Raw genomic sequence first — 15,185 nt, forward strand, 5'->3', positions numbered from 1 at the left:
AATTGTTGAACCTTTAAGTAAGTAACTGTTGTCATTATATGAAGTATAACACACAAGTATAACAACACACACACACACATGCTCAAAAAATAAAACAATAGTAGTGCAAAACTAATAATAATAAGTCTATTGTAGTTCAGAGCTTATTTGAGGTTGTCGTGTTTAATAACCTGCCCTTACAGCTGCAAGAACGTGGAGCAATCAATAAAGGGCTATAGGCCTATTGCGAGTTTATGTACATGGACATATCTATCCATGCACTGTATACTTGTATTTATACATTATCTGAATGGTGGCCGATTAGGAAAGGGGGAGATGCAACGAAACCTGGGTGTTTATGGTACACCAGTCATGCAGGTGCAGCAGGCAGTGAAGAAGGCGAATGATATGTTAGCATTCATAGCAAAAGGATTTGAGTATAGGAGCAGGGAGGTTCTACTGCAGTTGTACAGGGTCTTGGTGAGACCACACCTGGAGTACTGCGTACAGTTTTGGTCTCCTAATCTAGGAAAGACATTCTTGCCGTAGAGGGAGTACAGAGAAGGTTCACCAGACTGATTCCTGGGATGTCGTGACTTTCATATGAAGAAAGACTGGATAGACTTGGCTTGTACTCGTTAGAATTTAGAAGATTGAGGGGGGATCTTATAGAAACTTACAAAATTCTTAAGGGGTTGGACAGGCTAGATGCAGGAAGATTATTCCAGATGTTGGGGAAGTCCAGAACAAGGGGTCACAGTTTAAGGATAAGGGGGAAGTCTTTTCGGACTGAGATGAGAAAATCATTTTTTACACAGAGAGTGGTGAATCTGTGGAATTCTCTGCCACCGGAGGTAGTTGAGGCCAGTTCATTGGCTATATTTAAGAGGGAGTTAGATGTGGCCCTTGTGGCTAAAGGGATCAGGGGGTATGGAGAGAAGGCAGGTACAGGATACCGAGTTGGATGATCAGCCATGATCACATTGAATGGCGGTGCAGGCTCGAAGGGTCGAATGGCCTACTCCTGCATCTATTTTCTATGTTTCTATGAATTAGCACCTTCGATGAAGCAATATTCCCTTCAGCATTGCTGTGAAGTCCAATTCCAAGGTTGCTGGACTGAGACTTGAGCCCACAGAACTGTGATCTGTGGCAATGGTTGAACCTATAACTGTTGACATATAACATATGACAGATGAAGTATAACAATATATATATAAACTCACCCATACTCAAAAAAAAACAATAGTAGTGCAAAACTAATAATAATAAGTCTATTGTAGTTCAGAGCTTATTTGAGGTTGTCGTGTTTAATAACCTGCCCTTACAGCTGCAAGAACGTGTAGCAATCAATAAAGGGCTATAGGCCTATTGTGAGTTTATGTACATGGACATATCTATCCATGCACTATATACTTGTATTTATACTTATGCATTTTAAATATGTATGTCGTGTTTTATACTTTGGCAATATAACAATGTTTTTTTTATCATGCCAATAACGTTTTTAAATTGAATTGAATTGAATAAAAGTAGTAAACACTGCCCAGTCCATCATCGGCTCTGATCTTCCTTCCATCGAGGGGATTTATCGCAGTCGCTGCCTTAAAAAGGCTGGCAGTATCATCAAAGACCCACAAGGCTGGCAGTATCATCAATCTCCCTGCTACCTTCAGGTAGAAGGTACAGGAGCCTGAAGACTGCAACAACCAGGTTCAGGAATAGCTACTTCCCCACAGCCATCAGGCTATTAAACCTGGCTCGGACAAAACTCTGATTATTAATAACCACTTTCTGTTATTTGTACTTTACCAGTTTATTTATTCATGTGTGTATATATTTATATCATGGTGTATGGACACACTGATCTGTTTTGTAGTAAATGCCTACTGTTTTCTGTGTGCTTAAGCAAAGCAAGAATTTCATTGTTCTATACAGGGACACATGACAATAAACTCACTTGAATTTGAACTTGAATAACCTGATGATTGTAGGGAAGGATCCACCTTATGGAAGTCAAATTCTATTTGTCGATATTATTGATTAATATTGATCAGTGTTTGCTGGAGATTTCGCCTCACAACATTGGTATAACAAATATTATTACACAAAATATTTTCAATTTGTACTTGTAAAACTACTACTTATTTTCACCGTTTAATGCATTTTCTTGTATTAAGCATTTTTGATTTGTACAATACAATTTATTAGTAAAATAAATATTATTACACAATATATTTTCAATTTGTACTTGCAAAACTACAACTTATTTTCACCGTTTAATGCATTTTCTTGTATTAAGCATTTTTGATTTGTACAATACAATTTATTAGTAAAATAAATATTATTACACAAAATATTTTCAATTTGTATTTGCAAAACTACAACTTATTTTCACCGTTTAATGCATTTTCTTGTATTAAGCATTTTTGATTTGTACAATACAATTTATTAGTAAAATAAATATTATTACACAAAATATTTTCAATTTGTACTTGCAAAACTACTACTTATTTTCACCGTTTAATGCATTTTCTTGTATTAAGCATTTTTGATTTGTACAATACAATTTATTAGTAAAATAAATATTATTACACAAAATATTTTCAATTTGTACTTGCAAAACTACTACTTATTTTCACCGTTTAATGCATTTTCTTGTATTAAGCATTTTTGATTTGTACAATACAATTTATTAGTAAAATAAATATTATTACACAATATATTTTCAATTTGTACTTGTAAAACTACTACTTATTTTCACCGTTTAATGCATTTTCTTGTATTAAGCATTTTTGATTTGTACAATACAATTTATTAGTAAAATAAATATTATTACACAATATATTTTCAATTTGTACTTGCAAAACTACAACTTATTTTCACCGTTTAATACATTTTCTTGTATTGTTTTGCATTTTGGTATAACAAATATTATTACACTAAGCATTTTCAATTTGTACTTGCAAAACTACAACTTATTTTCACCGTTTAATGCATTTTCTTGTATTAAGCATTTTTGATTTGTACAATACAATTTATTAGTAAAATAAATTTTCAATTTGAATTTGCAAAACTACAACTTATTTTCACCGTTTAATACATTTTCTTGTATTGTTTTCATTGGTATAACAAATATTATTACACTAAGCATTTTCAATTTGTACTTGCAAAACTACAACTTATTTTCACCGTTTAATACATTTTCTTGTATTGTTTTGCATTTCATTGGTATAACACATATTATTACACTAAGCATTTTCAATTTGTACTTGCAAAACTACTACTTATTTTCACCGTTTAATGCATTTTCTTGTATTGTTTTGCATTTCATTGGTATTGCAAATATTATTACACTAAGCATTTTCAATTTGTACTTGCAAAACTACTACTTATTCAACGTTTAATACATTTTCTTGTATAGTTTTGCATTTCATTGGTATTGCAAATATTATTACACTAAGCATTTTCAATTTGTACTTACAAAACTACTACTTATTCAACGTTTAATACATTTTCTTGTATAGTTTTGCATTTCATTGGTATTGCAAATATTATTACACTAAGCATTTTCAATTTGTACTTGCAAAACTACTACTTATTCAACGTTTAATGCATTTTCTTGTGTAAGTAGTTTTGCATTTCATTGGTATAACAAATATTAATTGAGTTAGTTCGACAGCCCGCCAAAAAACAAAAGACATTGGTCAGTTGTGCCCAAAATAAACGGAATCGTGTTAAAATTAGCCCCACATATAAATGATTTTAAAGCATTTAACCCTAAGGCTCTAGGTAAGAAGTTCTATCGGCTTACTGGCGTGGTTTGCCGGCCGGCCTGCCGTTCGCTGACGCTCCTCCATCGGACATCATGGCGCGTTTTGGCGCCAACACTGACTGTGTGTGTGAGGAAGACAAGGCTGATCAGTGACGTAGGTCGACCCTGCCCCGCGGTCAGCTTGAAAGGCTCGCATTCCGCCTCTATCTTCTATGTGGGTTTCCGTAGTGTAGTGGTTATCACGTTCGCCTCACACGCGAAAGGTCCCCGGTTCGACCCCGGGCGGAAACACTATTTTATTTGCAAAGACTACTTTGCTTTTATTTGCAAAGACTACTACTAAAATACAGATTCAGATTCAATTTTAATTGTCATTGTCAGTGTACAGTACAGAGACAACGATTTGCATTTGCGAAATGCAAATAGTACTATTTGCAAAGATTACTATTTATTTGCAAAGACTACTTTGCTTTTATTTGCAAAGACTACTACTAAAATACAGATTCAGATTCAATTTTAATTGTCATTGTCAGTGTACAGTACAGAGACAACGAAATGCATTTGCATTTGATAGTAGTATTTGCAAAGATTACTATTTATTTGCAAAGACTACTTTGCTTTTATTTGCAAAGACTACTACTAAAATACAGATTCAGATTCAATTTTAATTGTCATTGTCAGTGTACAGTACAGAGACAACGAAATGCATTTGCATTTGATAGTAGTATTTGCAAAGATTACTATTTATTTGCAAAGACTACTTTGCTTTTATTTGCAAAGACTACTACTAAAATACAGATTCAGATTCAATTTTAATTATCATTGTCAGTGTACAGTACAGAGACAACGAAATGCATTTGCATTTGCCAAATGCAAATAGTAGTATTTTCAAAGATTACTATTTATTTGCAAAGACTACTTTGCTTTTATTTTCAAAGACTACTACTAAAATACAGATTCAGATTCAATTTTGATTGTCATTGTCAGTGTACAGTACAGAGACAACGAAATGCATTTGCATTTGCAAAATGCAAATAGTAGTATTTGCAAAGATTACTATTACTTCTGCTTTTTGTTGGGGGATTTCAACATGTAATGCATTTTCTTGTATTTTCCAGTTGTACAATCCATCTCATTGGTAAAACAAATATTATTACACTAAGCATTTTCAAGTTATACTTGTAAAACTGCTACTTATTCAACATTTAATGCATTTTCTTATATTTTCCATTTGTACAATCCATCTCATTGGTATAACAAATATTATTACACAAAATATTTTCAATTTGTTCTTGCAAAATTACTACTTATTCAACGTTTAATACATTTTCTTGTATTAAGTATTTTTGCATTTCATTGGTATAACAAATATTATTACACTAAGCATTTTCAATTTGTACTTGTAAAACTACCACTTATTTTCAACGCTTAATGCATTTTCTTGTATTAAGTATTTTTGATTTGTACAATACAATTTATTAGTAAAATAAATATTGTTACACAATATATTTTCAATTTGTACTTGTAAAACTACTACTTATTCAATATTTAATGCATTTTCTTGTATTAAGCATTTTCGATTTGTACAATGCATTTTATTAGTAAAATAAATATTATTACACAAAATATTTTCAATTTGTACAATTTGCACATCCCAAATTACTACATATTCAACGTTTAATGCATTTTATTGTATTGCATTTTCGATTTGTACAATGCATTTATTTTATTGCTAAAACAAATATTACACTAAATATTTTCCAATTTGTACATCCCGAACGTTTAATGCATTTTATTGTTAATACTGATATTATTGCATTATTTTCAATTTGCACATTTAGAATGTGCATTTACTAAACAAAAACAATCTAAATGTTCAATGTATTGCATCTGAGGTTTTCTAATCCTTTGGGAGCTCTGCAGAGCTCACAATCTTTGTGGTATCATCACCAAAGTATTAATTTTATTTCGAGACTAGCATCAGATCATTAAGTGTAGAGCAATTGCCTGCCATAAGTCTGCCTACAACAGTTTTCTAGTGATGGAGACTGTTTAAAGTTTCTTCCTCCTACAGCCCATTGATCATCTGTTATTATTGGAATATGAAAGACCAATCCAAAATAATTGGTCAAGTCTCTGATATTTCTCTACCTCATGGAATGAATTCCCCAGTTTCACCCTCTAAGGGACCAATGCTTAATTTAGTTAATCTCATCTTTTTTTATTTATCTGCAGAAGCTCTTAGTGTTTGTTTTTATCATATTAGTTGTAATTTATTCACAATTTCTATTTTCTTTCTTTTTATAATTATTTGCAAGTTCCTTAAAAAGTCCCAATTCTGCAGAGTGCTTCTAATCCCGTGATTCCCAACCTGGGGCCATATGGCCCCTTTGCCATGGCAAATTTCAGGAGGGCCACGGAAATAAATTGGGATTTAGGGGGCCACAGGTTCAATGAAGGGGACCACTTTCTTTCCGCTAATAATGTCGGGGGGGGCACAGAAAAATTAATGAGCCCAAGGGGGCCATGAGCTAAAAAAGGTTGGGAACCACTGTTCTACACAGCATTGCATCCCTTATCGTTCAATTTAATCTCATCCTTTAACTTCTTCAGATATTTACGAGTAATGTTTCCCATCCTCAAACTGAATTTGAAATTCTGCTATACTGTCGTCATTCTCTCCTAGGGATCCTTTCCTGCAAGGTTATCAATATATTCACTCATTAAATAATATCAGATTTGTAATAGCTTACTAATAAAAGGTCTGATACACCATTCTGCCCAGATGCCGTGTACATCTAGCACTTTTGTCTTTATTTTGTATTTTACACGAATGTTTTCACGATCACGAAAAGCCCTTGGGTATTTGTGTGGTTAGACAGTTTGATGTTAGATGTTTAACTCTCTTCATTTACCTCATTAAGCCTTGAAGGCTCAACAGTTTTGGCAAGGAAAATAAATTATTGTATGTGAGTAGTACTAACAACAATTAAGGATCACCCTTTCATTCGGGATAAATCAGCCCACATCATCAGCATGCTGTCCACCATCTTAAATCTTCCCTTTTAGCACTGATTCATTATGGGTGTTAGGTCAGGTCGGGGGGAGTTCTCCCTGCCACGGGTACCATGTAATCCCGCGCTACCTGCTCCATGGTTGGATAGTCAGTGACTAAACCGTCTCTCCCTTTGAACCCCTGGTTTGCCAGGTGAGGAGGGGGGCTGTGGACCCCCAGCAGGACCAAAAACAAGACCTGTCAAAGGGCGGATGAGCTTCTAGCGAGCCAACGGCCATCCACACTTCAGTAGAAGTTGCGATCACTGCCGTACGTGGCATTGTAAGGAATGATGATAAAGCACACACACACACACACACACACACACACACACACACACACACACACACACACACACACACACACACACACACACACACACACACACACACACACACACACACACACACACACACACACACACACACACACACACACACCCCAACATCCTGTACTTCCAGCGGCGGAAGTCCGCAGGAACTGGAGGACAGAGCTGTGTGGTGCGTTTAAGAAGGCAGCTTGCGATCACCACCTCAAGGGCAACTAAGGATGGGGAATTAATTTATTTTTTAATGAAATAGTCATGTATGTGTCTTTTAGTATAATATGGCGGAGAATTCTGTCTCCTTTGCTCTTTCAGGCAGTGAATTCCAGGGCTTTGGAGGAACTCGCACCTCTTCTCTAATTAATCTTCAGATTAATGTAAAAACATGTATAATTGCCATCAACGAAACCCACTTTGGTAATCGTAAACTCTCCAAGAGACCAATTATACCAGGATGGTATCCAGATTAGGCCTAGTTAAGGTTTTTTAGACCTTAGAACAAAGAATAGTACAGCACGGACATTGTCCTTCGGCCTACAATATCCATGTCGAACATGATGCCGTTAAACTAATCTCTTCTGCCTGCATGTAATCATTTCATTCACATTCTTGTATATCCATGCCTATGTAAAGGCCTCTTAAGAGCCACCATCATGTCTGCCTCCACCACCACCCCTGGCAGTGTGTTTTGTATTCATATCCACATCTGACAAGGGATGACAGATATCCGTCCCATTGCTCCCTAATAAGTTGTAATTTAAAATAAAATTGTCGTATGTTTATGACTATCCAGCAATATTTGTCGTCATTATAAAATGATAGCTGATTGTCAGGATTTAGATTTGTGTCTCTGGATCCATAAACCAAGCCTCCGGATGAAGTCTGAAGAAGGGTTTTGGCCCGAAACGTTGCCTATTTCCTTCGCTCCATAGATGCTGCTGCACCCGCTGAGTTTCTCCAGCATTTTTGTATACCTCCGGATGAACTGTACTCCCAATATTTAAACAACTTGTGTTTTACCTCGGCTGTAACTTAGTCTTGTATTTCAGGGCTCTACTATGTGAATGAATGAATGAATAATAATAATAATAATAATAATAATAATAATTTTATTTATAGAGCACTTTAAAAACAAACATAGCTGCAACAAAGTGCTGTACATCACTAATCATTGACAAAAAAGTTAATACACACCAAAAATAACAATCAAAAGAAATAGTAGGAAAAGACATGTAAAATAAAGAAACATCAAAAACACCACAAACAGAAGCAAAGCCTCAGGCATGGTCAAAAGCCAGGGAGTACAAATGCGTTTTAACACTGGATTTGAAGATGGACAGTGAGGACATGAATGAATAAGTTTATTGACCAAGTATTCACATACAAGGAATTTGCCTTGGTGCTCCGCCCGCAAGTGACAACATTACATACAGTGGCAGTTAGGAATGACACATAAAACATTAATAATAAAACATGTGCGATATTTCCTCTTGACTCATTTGGTTGACCCTCTTTAGTAATGAAAGAACACACGCTGGTGTAATTGGTACTTATTCATGCGATGGAAGGTGTGCAGGCAGCTGGGGAGGAGATTGCAAGACAACAAGCTTTCCCTTGCGACCAGGGAGGCGTTAGAGGAACCTTCATTGTATGAACATACCTCGGATTACATGAAAGAGTGGGTGGAAGACAGCTGCTTCTTAAACCATATCAAGCACATCAGTTACGGAGGGATTGACTCACCTGGCAGAGTGAATCACTTATGACTCAGTAATTCCAGGAACTATCTGCACTGTAGCCCTTTGTGGCTTTTTTTTCCCTTTACACTCCTAGTACCACATCCCGACGTGGTTAAAATACTTACACTGGTGAACGCCCACACCAGAGAAATCGTTGTTCGATCCCAATCAATGCCAGGCAGACTGAGTATAAATGGGGAGGAAATGGGTATTATAATGTATTCTGATCACCCTGTAACTGGATCACCAACAAAAAGAATTGCAACTTTTTTTTTGTATCAAGAAATAATTTATTTAAATTTCAACCCGATACAAAAACCACAAAAAAAAACAAAACCGCAGTGATAAAATTATCAATCAATTATGTTACACATATTATAATAATTACTCTACAACCCCGGTAAAGGGGCAAGCATCTGGTTCGAGCAAAGCCAAGACTTGCGCCTTAGTGTTGGATTCCAGCACACTGATGCAATCATAAAGAAAGCACATCAGCGCCTCTACTTCCTGAGAAGATTACAGAGATTTGGTATGCCAAAGAGGACGCTCTCGGACTTCTACAGGTGCACAGTAGAGGGCACACGGACTGGTTGCATCGTGGCCCGGTTCGGCAACTTGAACGTCCAGGAGCGGAAAAGACTGCAGAAAGTTGTAAACACTGCCCGGTCCATCACCGGCTCTGACCTCCCCACCGTCGAAGGGATCTATCGCAGTCGCTCTTGGTTCTTGGTTTCTTGGTCCTCCAAAATATTCCAAATGGAATTTAAATTGGAGGTGCCACAAAAAGGCAGCCAACATCATCAAAGACTCACACCATCCTGGCCACACACGCATCTCACCGCTGCCATCGGGAAGAAGGTACAGGAGCCTGAAAACTGTAACGTACAGGTTCAGGAACAGCTTCTTCCCCACAGCCAACAGGCTATTAAACACAACAACCTCATAAGCTATGCACTACAATAGACTACTATTATTATTATTGCACTGTTATTGTTTGTTTTTTATCTGAGTTTTTCTTATATTATTTATCATGATTTTCCTCTCTTCACACTGAGAGTCAGGAAAGTCAAAATGAACATTTGTTTTGTGTATCATCTATATCTCTCGTTTCCCTTTCCCCCGACTCTTCAATCTGAAGAAGGGTCTAGACTCGAAACGTCACCTATTCCTTTTCTCCAGAGATGCTGCCTGACCCACTGAGTTACTCCAGCTTTTTGTGTCTATCTTCGGTTTAAACCAGCATCTGCAGTTCCTTCTGACATTATTAGACTTAAGGCCCTGTCCCACTTTCACAACCTAATTCACGACCTCTGCCGAGTTTGCCCTTGACTCGTACTCACAGCAGAGTCGTCACGAGGTCATAGGTGGGTCGTGATGCTAGTCGTAGGTACTCGTGGCATCAAGTAGGTCGGGGCGATTTTCTAGCCTGATGAAAAATGTCCACGAGTAAAAAAAGTCGTGACTTAGGTCGTGAAAATGGGACAGGCCCTTTAGGCTGGGGACCTGGACACTGTCAAAGATGGTCTCCCTCAGAGCAGATGTTGACTCGGGTGGATTTAAAAGATGCCACAGCACTATTTTTAAGAATAAGATATGTCATCTGGTGCGCTGACAATATATCCCTCAATCAATAAGTATGGGTACTGCACTGCCCTCTGCGGGAACTGCTTGTGTGCAGATCTATTCCCGTCATGGCAATAGTGACTGCAGTTCTATAAAACACTTTGGGATGTTATGAAGGCTTAAATGGAACTATATCAATGTATTCTCATTAACATTGACATTTCTCCCAGGGAGATATCATTTCATCTTTTTCCAAAATCGATAAATAATGGATAATTTGTATTAATTTTCCATATTGCAAGTACAAGGACTTTCAGATCCTTCTGGACAGCTCAAGTTTCCAGCCTCTCTCCAGCGTTCAGTTGTTCTGTTAAGGGAGTGAGTTAAAACATCCTCGAATGATACGTATTCCATTCCTGACGCACCTCCTCCAACCTATTCACAGAGGGGTCATTTCACAAAGCAGGTCCAGCATAAATGGAGACCACACACACTCTTTGCAAAGGACCCCCGATCTTCCATGTAATGCCGGCATTCACCGCTTGGCGCTTTTAGTCAGAAAGCTTCTAACTCCTCTAGTATCTTTGCTTCTAGGTACAGGGCTCAACAGACCACAATGTTGATCCCTGGGATAGCGGGACTGTCATATGAGGAAAGATTGAAAAGACTAGGCTTGTATTCACTGGAAGGTAGACAAAAATGCTGGAGAAACTCAGCGGGTGCAGCAGCATCTATGGAGCGAAGGAGATAGGCAACGTTTCGGGCCAAAACCCTTCTTCAGACCTTGTATTCACTGGAGTTTAGAAGGATGAGGGGGGATTTTACAGAAACATATAAAATTATAAAAGGACTGGACAAGCTAGATGCAGGTAAAATGTTCCCAATGTTGGGCGAGTCCAGAACCAGGGGCCACACAGTCTTAGAAAAAAAGGGGAGGCCATTTAAGACTGAGGTGAGAAAAAACTTTTCAACCCAGAGAGTTGTGTCTACTCTAAACATTAAGTGATGCGAGGCTGCCTGATCAACCACGGGACGCGTGGAGCGGTCTGTGGGTGGAAGAGTATGCATGGCCAAGGTGCAAACTTGTTCTCCTTCAGTTTGGGTCAGGGGGAATGGGGGGGAGCAGCTTGCCGGATAATTGTTAGGATCAGGGACCTTTGTCCCACCCTACGCTACTGCCAGTTCCAGGACCCCATCCATAGTTCCACATGAGTTGAGTTGTGAGGCATGCAGGTCGCTTGGCCAATGTTGAGTTAGCTGAGCTTAGTGGAGGGAGTCATTTCATTATTGGTTGGGATTTCCCTAGAACAGTGTAACGGGCCTGCCCCACTTACGCGACCTTTACAGGCGACTGCCGGCACTCGTGACCAGAAAGATGCTACGACTCTTTGGAGAGGTCGTGAGAGGCCACCCGCGACAAGTTGCCAGGGGTCTCCTATGGTCGTGAGAGGTCTTCTATGGTCTTGAGAGGTCTCCAGAGAGTTGTAGCGTCTTTCTGGTCGCCGCTGAATTTTCAACATGTTATAAATTTCGGCGACCTTTCACCGGTGCCAGCAGTCGCCTGTAAGGGTCGCGTAAGTGGGACAGGCCCTTAAATTAAACACCGGTCTGAGGTTCTGGTTCTCACCGTATATATAGAGACCCATTCTGGAACTGAACAGGTCGCACGATGTCACAATTGATTTGGTTTGATTTAATTTATTGTCATTGTCTTCAATGAAGAGACAACAAAATGATTTTTCCCTTACAGTCATACAAAAAATAAAATATAAAAAAAACACAAAACTCAGAACGCAGTAGTCCACAACGCAAACATCCCCACAGCAGCTCCGACGTTCCCCACTGTTAGGGAAGGAACTAAAGTCCAGTCAACCTCCTCGCCGATGTTCCCCGTGGTCGGGGTCTCCCGAGCACCCCGTAGTCGCCGCTACGGGCGGCCCGATGTTCAGGCCTTCTCGCCGGGAACCTATCGCCGGCCACCTTCCACCGGAGTCCGCAGCTCCCGATGTCCACAGGCCGCGCTGGGTGGAGATCCGCGCTGGCGGCCCCCGGCAAAGGGTCCCAGGGCTCCGCGATGGGGATTCATGGACAGGCTCCCATCTGCAGCGAAGCCATTTACCAGACAAACTACCAGCCCTGAATTGTTCTGGCCTTTTCCTACCCCTCCAGAGGCCATTGATATGACAGAATCGATCCGACTGAAGAACTTGTCTGAAGAATCGGCCTGAAGAAGAGTCTCGACCCATTCCTTCTCTCCAGAGATGCTGCCTGACCCGCTGAGTTACTCCAGCACTTTGTATGTGTCTTCTATTGAAGACCTCTTCAGGCTAATGATACATACCAGCTCTTGGATTCATGCTTCAATCTTAGACCTAATTACACTAGTGCGAATGGGAGGTAGACAAAAATGCTGGAGAAACTCAGCGGGTGCAGCAGCATCCATGGAGCGAAGGAAATAGGCAACGGTTCGGGCCGAAATCCTTCTTCAGACTGGATTCTTCTTGGATTCTTGTGCTTTGAGGCACAGGAAGTTCAATCCAGGTACTTATTAAGTTGGGAGTAAATATTGTGCTTCCTGCTATTGAGGGGGGATCTTATAGAAACTTACAAAATTCTTAAGGGGTTGGACAGGCTAGATGCAGGAAGATTGTTCCCGATGTTGGGGAAGTCCAGAACAAAGGGTCACAGTTTAAGGATAAGAGGGAAGTCTTTTAGGACCGAGATGAGAAAAACATTTTTCACACAGAGAGTGGTGAATCTGTGGAATTCTCTGCCACAGAAGGTAGTTGAGGCCACACAGTTCATTGGCTATATTTAAGAGGGAGTTAGATGTGGCCCTTGTGGCTAAAGGGATCAGGGGGTATGGAGAGAAGGCAGGGACGGGATACTGAGTTGGATGATCAGCCATGATCACATTGAATGGCGGTGCAGGCTCGAATGGCCTACTCCTGCACCTATTGTCTATGTTTCTATGTATAAAGATTCTTTATCTCCTGCTCGCTGCTCTGCTCTTGAACATTTAACAATTCAAGGGTAGAGCACTAGGTGGCAGTGTAAGACTGCTTGGGGTGGGGGGGAATTTTGGAATTTGCAGAACTCAAGATGACTTCTCAAATGTACTACTGTAATAATAATAATAATATTAATAATGTATTTTATTTATCGGCGCCTTTCAGAACACTCAAGGACACCTTACAGTTGAAACAAGCAAATTACAAACATATAAATAAAATGAAACAAAAACAACATATCCATGAATTTGATAGAGAGTGGAATTACGTGGATAGGCCAGTCTGAATAGATGTGTTTTGAGGCAAAGGCTTAAACATGGCCGCGGGACAATCCCCATCGCCAAGTAGCAGGGTGGGGTTATTTTCAGAGGGCTTTGACTCTGACATAGGGGGGGGGGCAGGAGTAGGCATTCGGCCCTTCGAGCCTGCACCGCCATTTTTTTGGCCTCATCCAACTCAGTATCCCGTACCTGCCTTCTCTCCATGATCCCCTTGGGAAGGGCCACATCTAACTCCCTCTTAAATATAGCCAATGAACTGGCCTCAACTACCTCTGTGGCAGAGAGTTCCAGAGATTCACCACTCTCTGTGTGAAAAAAGTTCTCCTCATCTCGGTTTTAAAGGATTCCCCCCTTATCCTTAAGCTGTGACCCCTTGTCCTGGACTCCCCAACATCGGAACATCTTTGCATCTAGCCTGGACCCTCAAGGGGTCCAATCTGAATTCTAGAGATTGTCTATCCAATCATGAAGTCCTGACAATTGATCAGTCTGGTGAAATTTCTCTGCACTACTATGGGATAGGTCCTTCCTCAGATTGGAGACCAAAACTGACTCCAGGTGTGGTTCACCAAGACCCTATACAACTGCAGTAGAACCTCCCTGCTCCTATACTCAAATCCTCTTGCTATGAAAGCCAACAGGCCATTCGCTTTCTTTACTGCCTGCTGCATCTGCATGCCTACCTTCAATGACTGGTGTACCATGACACCCAGGTCTCGCTGCATCTCCCCCTTTCCCAATCGGCCACCGTTTAGATAATAATCTGCTTTCCCGCTTTTGCCACCAAAATGGATACCCTCACATTTATCCACATTAAACTGCATCTGCCAAACATTTGCCCACTCACCCAGCCTATCCAAGTCACCTTGCAGTCTCCTAGCATCCTCCTCACACCTAACACTGCCCCCCATACAGTATACTGACCATTCAACAGATATGGCAAAGGGGCTGATTCCCTTGAGGGTTGCAGTGCTGGTCTATGTGAACATTAATTAAAACAGCTGAGTCAGGGGATATGGGGAGAAGGCAGGAACGGGGTACTGATTGGGGATGATCAGCCATGATCACTGTTTAAGGATAAGGGGGACCGAGATGCGAAAAACATTTTTTAACACAGAGAGTGGTGAATCCCTGGAATTCTCTGCCACAGAAGGTAGTTGAGGCCACAGTTCATTGGCTATATTTAAGAGGGAGTTAGATGTGGCCCTTGTGGCTAAAGGGATCAGGGGGTATGGAGAGAAGGCAGGGACGGGATACTGAGTTGGATGATCAGCCATGATCATATTGAATGGCGGTGCTGGCTCGAAGGGCCGAATGGCCTATTCCTGCACCTATTTTCTATGTTTCTATGCGATGTCAACATTTGATACATGGAAGATGGACATGAGAGAAGAAAAAGACTCCAGCTCTTTGTGTCCGCCTTTGGTATAAACCAGCATCTGCCTTTTTCTACATGA

General features: G+C 39.9%; 1 non-coding gene across 1 annotated transcript; it reads left to right on the top strand.

Annotated features, from left to right (window-relative positions):
* The first annotated feature begins 3,972 nt into the window (after positions 1-3,972).
* On the top strand, positions 3,973-4,045 carry trnav-cac (transfer RNA valine (anticodon CAC)). Its single transcript has one exon. It is a non-coding gene; the product is annotated as a tRNA-Val (tRNA).
* The last annotated feature ends 11,140 nt before the right edge of the window (positions 4,046-15,185 follow it).

The sequence above is a fragment of the Leucoraja erinacea genome, chromosome 36 (assembly GCF_028641065.1).
Source record: "Leucoraja erinacea ecotype New England chromosome 36, Leri_hhj_1, whole genome shotgun sequence".
In the NCBI taxonomy this organism is placed as follows: Eukaryota; Metazoa; Chordata; class Chondrichthyes; order Rajiformes; family Rajidae; genus Leucoraja; species Leucoraja erinaceus.